Below are 11,221 nucleotides of genomic sequence, written 5' to 3' on the forward strand. Positions count from 1 at the left end.
CGTTATGAACTATTACGTTATAACGTATAACGTTATATTGCATCACTATATGACGTATAACGTTAAATTGCATCACTATAGGACGTATTACGCTATATACTATCACGTTATAACGTATAACGTTATATTGCATTACTAAATGACGTATAACGTTATATTGCACCACTATTGATCGTATAACGTTATATACTATTACGCTATAACGTATAACGTTGTATTGCATCACTATAGGACGTAAACGTTATATCGCATTACTGAATGACGTATAACGTTATATAGCTTCTCTTTATGACGTATAACGTTATGAGCTATTCCGTTATAACGTATAACGCAATATTGCATGACTATATGACGTATAACGTCATATTGCATGACTATAGGACGTATAACGCTATATTGCATCACTATATGACGTATAACGTTAAATTGCATCACTATAGGACGTATTACGTTATATACTATTACGTTATAACGTATAACGTTATACTGCATCACTATAGCACGTATAACGTTATATCGCATTACTGAATGACGTATAACGTTATATAGCTTCTCTTTATGACGTGTAACGTTATGAACTATTACGTTATAACGTATAACGTTATATTGCATCACTATATGACGTATAACGTCATATTGCATGACTATAGGACGTATAACGTTATATTGCATCACTACATAACGTATAACGTTATATTGCATCACTATATGACGTATAACGATATATTGCATTACTAAATGACGTATAACGTTATATTGCATCACTATATGCCGTATAACGTTATATACTATAACGTTATGAAGGAATATCGTTATACTGCATCACTATATGACGTATAACGTTATATTGCATGACTATAGGACGTATAACGTTTTATTGCATCACTATATGACGTATAACGTCATATTGTATGACTACAGGACGAATAACGTTGTATACTATTACGTTAGAACGTATAACGTTATATTGCATCACTATATGACGTATAACGTTATATTTTATCACTATATGTCGTAGAACGTTATATTGTTTTACTAAATGACGTATAACGTTATATAGCTTCTCTTTATGACGTGTAACGTTATGAACTATTACGTTATAGCGTATAACGTTATATTGCACCACTATTGATCGTATAACGTTATATACTATTACGCTATAACGTATAACGTTGTATTGCATCACTATAGGACGTAAACGTTATATCGCATTACTGAATGTCGTATAACGTTATATAGCTTCTCTTTATGACGTATGACGTTATGAACTATTCCGTTATAACTTATAACGCTATATTGCATGACTATATGACGTATAACGTCATATTGCAAGACTATAGGACGTATTACGTTATATACTATTACGTTATAACGTATAACGTTATACTGCATCACTATAGCACGTATAACGTTATATCGCATTACTGAATGACGTATAACGTTATATAGCTTCTCTTTATGACGTATAACGTTATGAACTATTACGTTATAACGTATAACGGTATATTGCATCACTATATGACGTATAACGTCATATTGCATGACTACAGGACGTATAAAGTTATATTGCATCACTAAATGACGTATAACGTTATATTGCACCACTATTGATCGTATAACGTTATATACTATTACGCTATAACGTATAACGTTGTATTGCATCACTATAGGACGTAAACGTTATATCGCATTACTGAATGACGTATAACGTTATATAGCTTCTCTTTATGACGTATAACGTTATGAACTATTCCGTTATAACTTATAACGCTATATTGCATGACTATATGACGTATAACGTCATATTGCATGACTATAGGACGTATTACGTTATATACCATTACGTTATAACGTATAACGTTATACTGCATCACTATAGCACGTATAACGTTATATCGCATTACTGAATGACGTATAACGTTATATAGCTTCTCTTTATGACGTATAACGTTATGAACTATTACGTTATAACGTATAACGTTATATTGCATCATATATGACGTATAACGTCATATTGCATGACGAAAGGACGTATAAAGTTATATTGCATCACTATATGACGTATAACGTTATATTGCTTCACTATATGTCGTAGAACGTTATATTGTATTACTGAATGACGTATAACGTTATATAGCTTCTCTTTATGACGTATAACGTTATGAACTATTCCGTTATAACTTATAACGCTATATTGCATGACTATATGACGTATAACGTCATATTGCATGACTATAGGACGTATTACGTTATATACTATTACGTTATAACGTATAACGTTATACTGCATCACTATAGCACGTATAACGTTATATCGCATTACTGAATGACGTATAACGTTATATAGCTTCTCTTTATGACGTATAACGTTATGAACTATTACGTTATAACGTATAACGTCATATTGCATGACTATAGGACGTATAACGCTATATTGCATCACTATATGACGTATAACGTTATATCGCATGACTCTAGGACGTATAACGTTATATTGCATCACTACATGACGTATAACGTTATATTGCATCACTATAGGACGTATTACGTTATATACTATTACGTTATAACGTATAACGTTATACTGCATCACTATAGCACGTATAACGTTATATCGCATTACTGAATGACGTATAACGTTATATAGCTCCTCTTTATGACGTATAACGTTATGAACTATTACGTTATAACGTATAACGTTATATTGCATCACTATATGACGTATAACGTCATATTGCATGACTATAGGACGTATAACGTTATATTGCATCACTACATAACGTATAACGTTATATTGCATCACTATATGACGTATAACGATATATTGCATTACTAAATGAAGTATAACGTTATATTGCATCACTATATGCCGTATAACGTTATATACTATAACGTTATGTAGGAATATCGTTATACTGCATCACTATATGACGTATAACGTTATATTGCATGACTATATGACGTATAACGATATATTGCATTACTATATGACGTATAACGTCATATTGTATGATTACAGGACGAATAACGTTATATTGCATTACTAAATGACGTATAACGTTATATTGCATCATTATATGACGTATAACGTTATATACTATAACGTTATGAAGGAATATCGTTATACTGCATCACTGTATGACGTATAACGTTATATTGCATCACTATTGCACGTATAACGTTATATCGCATTACTGAATGACGTATAACGTTATGAACTATTACGTTATAACGTATAACGTTATATTGCATCACTATATGACGTATAACGATATATTGCATTACTAAATGACGTACAACGTTATATTGCATCACTATATGACGTATAACGTTATATTGCATCACTACATGACGTATAACGTTATATTGCATCATTATAGGACGTATTACGTTATATACTATTACGTTATAACGTATAACGTTATACTGCATCACTATAGCACGTATAACGTTATATCGCATTACTGAATGACGTATAACGTTATATAGCTCCTCTTTATGACGTATAACGTTATGAACTATTACGTTATAACGTATAACGTTATATTGCATCACTATATGACGTATAACGTCATATTGCATGACTATAGGACGTATAACGTTATATTGCATCACTACATAACGTATAACGTTATATTGCATCACTATATGACGTATAACGATATATTGCATTACTAAATGAAGTATAACGTTATATTGCATCACTATATGCCGTATAACGTTATATACTATAACGTTATGAAGGAATATCGTTATACTGCATCACTATATGACGTATAACGTTATATTGCATGACTATAGGACGTATAACGTTATATTGCATCACTATATGACGTATAACGTCATATTGTATGATTACAGGACGAATAACGTTATATTGCATTACTAAATGACGTATAACGTTATATTGCATCATTATATGACGTATAACGTTATATACTATAACGTTATGAAGGAATATCGTTATACTGCATCACTGTATGACGTATAACGTTATATTGCATCACTATAGGACGTATTACGTTGTATACTATTACGTTAGAACGTATAACGTTATATTGCATCACTATTGATCGTATAACGTTATATACTATTACGCTATAACGTATAACGTTGTATTGCATCAGTATAGGACGTAAACGTTATATCGCATTACTGAATGACGTATAACGTTATATAGCTTCTCTTTATGACGTATAACGTTATGAACTATTCCGTTATAACGTATAACGCTATATTGCATGACTATATGACGTATAACGTCATATTGCATGACTATAGGACGTATAACGCTATATTGCATCACTATATGACGTATAACGTTATATTGCATGACTATAGGACGTATAACGTTATATTGCATCACTACATGACATATAACGTTATATTGCATCACTATAGGACGTATTACGTTATATACTATTACGTTATAACGTATAACGTTATACTGCATCACTATATGACGTATAACGATTTATTGCATTACTAAATGACGTATAACGTTATATAGCTTCTCTTTATGACGTGTAACGTTATGAACTATTACGTTATAACGTATAACGTTATATTGCATCACTATATGACGTATAACGTCATATTGCATGACTACAGGACGTATAAAGTTATATTGCATCACTATATGACGTATAACGTTATATTGCATCACTATATATCGTAGAACGTTATATTGTATTACTAAATGACGTATAACGCTATATAGCTTCTCTTTATGACGTGTAACGTTATGAACTATTACGTTATAACGTATAACGTTATATTGCATCACTATATGACGTATAACGTTAAATTGCATCACTATAGGACGTATTACGCTATATACTATCACGTTATAACGTATAACGTTATATTGCATTACTAAATGACGTATAACGTTATATTGCATCACTATTGATCGTATAACGTTATATAATATTACGCTATAACGTATAACGTTGTATTGCATCAGTATAGGACGTAAACGTTATATCGCATTACTGAATGACGTATAACGTTATATAGCTTCTCTTTATGACGTATAACGTTATGAACTATTCCGTTATAACGTATAACGCTATATTGCATGACTATATGACGTATAACGTCATATTGCATGACTATAGGACGTATAACGCTATATTGCATCACTATATGACGTATAACGTTATATTGCATGACTATAGGACGTATAACGTTATATTGCATCACTACATGACGTATAACGTTATATTGCATCACTATAGGACGTATTACGTTATATACTATTACGTTATAACGTATAACGTTATACTGCATCACTATATGACGTATAACGATATATTGCATTACTAAATGACGTATAACGTTATATAGCTTCTCTTTATGACGTGTAACGTTATGAACTATTACGTTATAACGTATAACGTTATATTGCATCACTATATGACGTATAACGTCATATTGCATGACTACAGGACGTATAAAGTTATATTGCATCACTATATGACGTATAACGTTATATTGCATCACTATATGTCGTAGAACGTTATATTGTATTACTAAATGACGTATAACGCTATATAGCTTCTCTTTATGACGTGTAACGTTATGAACTATTACGTTATAACGTATAACGTTATATTGCATCACTATATGACGTATAACGTTAAATTGCATCACTATATGACGTATTACGCTATATACTATCACGTTATAACGTATAACGTTATATTGCATTACTAAATGACGTATAACGTTATATTGCACCACTATTGATCGTATAACGTTATATACTATTACGCTATAACGTATAACGTTGTATTGCATCACTATAGGACGTAAACGTTATATCGCATTACTGAATGACGTATAACGTTATATAGCTTCTCTTTATGACGTATAACGTTATGAGCTATTCCGTTATAACGTATAACGCAATATTGCATGACTATATGACGTATAACGTCATATTGCATGACTATAGGACGTATAACGCAATATTGCATCACTATGTGACGTATAACGTTAAATTGCATCACTATAGGACGTATTACGTTATATACTATTACGTTATAACGTATAACGTTATACTGCATCACTATATGACGTATAGCGTCATATTGCATGACTACAGGACGTATAAAGTTATATTGCATCACTATATGACGTATAACGTTATATTGCATCACTATATGTCGTAGAACGTTATATTGTATTACTAAATGACGTATAACGCTATATAGCTTCTCTTTATGACGTGTAACGTTATGAACTATTACGTTATAACGTATAACGTTATATTGCATCACTATATGACGTATAACGTCATATTGCATGACTACAGGACGTATAAAGTTATATTGCATCACTATATGACGTATAACGTTATATTGCATCACTATATGTCGTAGAACGTTATATTGTATTACTAAATGACGTATAACGCTATATAGCTTCTCTTTATGACGTGTAACGTTATGAACTATTACGTTATAACGTATAACGTTATATTGCATCACTACATAACGTATAACGTTATATTGCATCACTATATGACGTATAACGATATATTGCATTACTAAATGAAGTATAACGTTATATTGCATCACTATATGCCGTATAACGTTATATACTATAACGTTATGTAGGAATATCGTTATACTGCATCACTATATGACGTATAACGTTATATTGCATGACTATATGACGTATAACGATATATTGCATTACTATATGACGTATAACGTCATATTGTATGATTACAGGACGAATAACGTTATATTGCATTACTAAATGACGTATAACGTTATATTGCATCATTATATGACGTATAACGTTATATACTATAACGTTATGAAGGAATATCGTTATACTGCATCACTGTATGACGTATAACGTTATATTGCATCACTATTGCACGTATAACGTTATATCGCATTACTGAATGACGTATAACGTTATATAGCTCCTCTTTATGACGTATAACGTTATGAACTATTACGTTATAACGTATAACGTTATATTGCATCACTATATGACGTATAACGTCATATTGCATGACTATAGGACGTATAACGTTATATTGCATCACTACATAACGTATAACGTTATATTGCATCACTATATGACGTATAACGATATATTGCATTACTAAATGAAGTATAACGTTATATTGCATCACTATATGCCGTATAACGTTATATACTATAACGTTATGAAGGAATATCGTTATACTGCATCACTATATGACGTATAACGTTATATTGCATGACTATATGACGTATAACGGTATATTGCATTACTATATGACGTATAACGTCATATTGTATGATTACAGGACGAATAACGTTATATTGCATTACTAAATGACGTATAACGTTATATTGCATCATTATATGACGTATAACGTTATATACTATAACGTTATGAAGGAATATCGTTATACTGCATCACTGTATGACGTATAACGTTATATTGCATCACTATTGCACGTATAACGTTATATCGCATTACTGAATGACGTATAACGTTATGAACTATTACGTTATAACGTATAACGTTATATTGCATCACTATATGACGTATAACGATATATTGCATTACTAAATGACGTATAACGTTATATTGCATCACTATATGACGTATAACGTTATATACTATAACGTTATGAAGGAATATCGTTATACTGCATCACTATATGACGTATAACGTTATATTGCATGACTAGCGGACGTATAACGTTATATTGCATCACTATATGACGTATAACGTCATATTGTATGATTACAGGACGAATAACGTTATATTGCATTACTAAATGACGTATAACGTTATATTGCACCATTATATGACGTATAACGTTATATACTATAACGTTATGAAGGAATATCGTTATACTGCATCACTGTATGACGTATAACGTTATATTGCATCACTATAGGACGTATTACGTTGTATACTATTACGTTAGAACGTATAAGGTTATATTGCATCACTATTGATCGTATAACGTTATATAATATTACGCTATAACGTATAACGTTGTATTGCATCAGTATAGGACGTAAACGTTATATCGCATTACTGAATGACGTATAACGTTATATAGCTTCTCTTTATGACGTATAACGTTATGAACTATTCCGTTATAACGTATAACGCTATATTGCATGACTATATGACGTATAACGTCATATTGCATGACTATAGGACGTATAACGCTATATTGCATCACTATATGACGTATAACGTTATATTGCATGACTATAGGACCTATAACGTTATATTGCATCACTACATGACATATAACGTTATATTGCATCACTATAGGACGTATTACGTTATATACTATTACGTTATAACGTATAACGTTATACTGCATCACTATATGACGTATAACGATATATTGCATTACTAAATGACGTATAACGTCATATTGCATGACTACAGGACGTATAAAGTTATATTGCATCACTATATGACGTATAACGTTATATTGCATCACTATATATCGTAGAACGTTATATTGTATTACTAAATGACGTATAACGCTATATAGCTTCTCTTTATGACGTGTAACGTTATGAACTATTACGTTATAACGTATAACGTTATATTGCATCACTATATGACGTATAACGTTAAATTGCATCACTATAGGACGTATTACGCTATATACTATCACGTTATAACGTATAACGATATATTGCATTACTAAATGACGTATGACGTTATATTGCATCACTATTGATCGTATAACGTTATATACTATTACGCTATAACGTATAACGTTGTATTGCATCACTATAGGACGTAAACGTTATATTGCATCACTGTATGACGTATAACGTCATATTGCATGACTATAGGACGTATAACGTTATATTGCATCACTACATAACGTATAACGTTATATTGCATCACTATATGACGTATAACGATATATTGCATTACTAAATGACGTATAACGTTATATTGCATCACTATATGCCGTATAACGTTATATACTATAACGTTATGAAGGAATATCGTTATACTGCATCACTATATGACGTATAACGTTATATTGCATGACTATAGGACGTATAACGCAATATTGCATCACTATGTGACGTATAACGTTAAATTGCATCACTATAGGACGTATTACGTTATATACTATTACGTTATAACGTATAACGTTATGTTGCACCACATATGGCGTATAACGTTATATACTATTACAGTATGAAGGAATAACGTTATATTGCATCACTGTATGACGTATAACGTTTTGTACTATTACGCAATAACGTATAACGTCATATTGCACGACTATAGGACGTATAAAGTTATGAAATATTGCGTCATAACGTGTAACGTTATATTGCACCACTATAGGATGTAAAACGTTATGATACATTACGTTATTACGTATAACGTTACATTGCATTACTGAATGACCTATAACGTTATATAGCTCCTCTTTATGACGTATAACGTTATGAACTATTACGTTATTACGTATAACGCTGTATTGCATCACTATAGGACGTATAAAGTTATGAACTATTACGTCATAACGTGTAACATAATATTGCATCACTATAGGACGCATTACGTTATGATCTCTTACGTCATAACAAGTAACGTTATACTGCATCACTATATGACGTATAACGTTATATTGCATAACTATATGGCGTATAACGTTATATAGCTTCGCTTTATGACGTATAATGTTATGAACTATTACGTTATAACGTATAACGTTATATTGCATCACTATATGACGTATAACGTCATATTGCATGACTATAGGACGTATAACGTTATATTGCATCACTATAGGACGTATAACGTTATATAGTTTTACCTTATGACGTATAACGTTGTATTGCATCACTATGGGACGTATAACGTTATATCGCATTACAGAATGACGTATAACGTTATATAGCTTCGCTTTATGACGTATAATGTTATGAACTATTACGTTATAACGTATAACGTTATATTGCATCACTATATGACGTATAACGTCATATTGCATGACTATAGGACGTATAACGTTATATTGCATCACTATAGGACGTATAACGTTATATAGTATTACCTTATAACGTATAACGTTGTATTGCATCACTATGGGACGTATAACGTATATCGCATTACAGAATGACGTATAACGTTATATAGCTTCGCTTTATGACGTATAATGTTATGAACTATTACGTTATAACGTACAACGTTATATAGCATCACTATATGACGTATAACGTCATATTGCATGACTATAGGACGTATAACGTTATATTGCATCACTATAGGACGTATAACGTTATATAGTATTACCTTATAACGTATAACGTTGTATTGCATCACTATTGGACGTATAACGTTATATCGCATTACAGAATGACGTATAACGTTATATAGCTTCGCTTTATGACGTATAATGTTATGAACTATTACGTTATAACGTATAACGTTATATTGCATCACTATATGACGTATAACGTCATATTGCATGACTATAGGACGTATAGCGTTATATTGCATCACTATATGACGTATAACGTTATATTGCATCACTATAGGGCGTATTACGTTATATACTATTAAGTTATAACTTATAACGTTGTATTGCATCACTATAGGGCGTATAACGTTATATCGCATTACTGAATGAAGTATAACATTATATAGCTTCGCTTTATGACGTATAATGTTATGAACTATTACGTTATAACGTATAACGTTATATTGCATCACTATATGACGTATAACGTCATATTGCATGACTATAGGACGTATAACGTTATATTGCATCACTATCAGACGTATAACGTTATATTGCATCACTATCAGACGTATAACGTTATATTGGATCACTATAGGACGTATTACGTTATGATCTTTTACGTCATAACGTGTAACGTTATATTGCATCACTATATGACGTATAACGATATATTGCATTACTAAATGACGTATAACGTTATATTGCACCACTATATGACGTATAACGTTATATACTATAACGTTATGAAGGAATATCGTTATATTGCATCACTATATGACGTATAACGTCATATTGCATGACTATATGACGTATAACGATATATTGCATTACTAAATGACGTATAATGTTATATAGCTTCTCTTTATGACGTATATCATTATGAACTATTCCGTTATAACGTATAACGCTATATTGCATCACTATATGACATATAACGTTAAATTGCATCACTATAGGACGTAT

This window comes from Bombus terrestris, unplaced genomic scaffold (assembly GCF_910591885.1).
Source record: "Bombus terrestris unplaced genomic scaffold, iyBomTerr1.2, whole genome shotgun sequence".
Classification (NCBI taxonomy): Eukaryota; Metazoa; Arthropoda; class Insecta; order Hymenoptera; family Apidae; genus Bombus; species Bombus terrestris.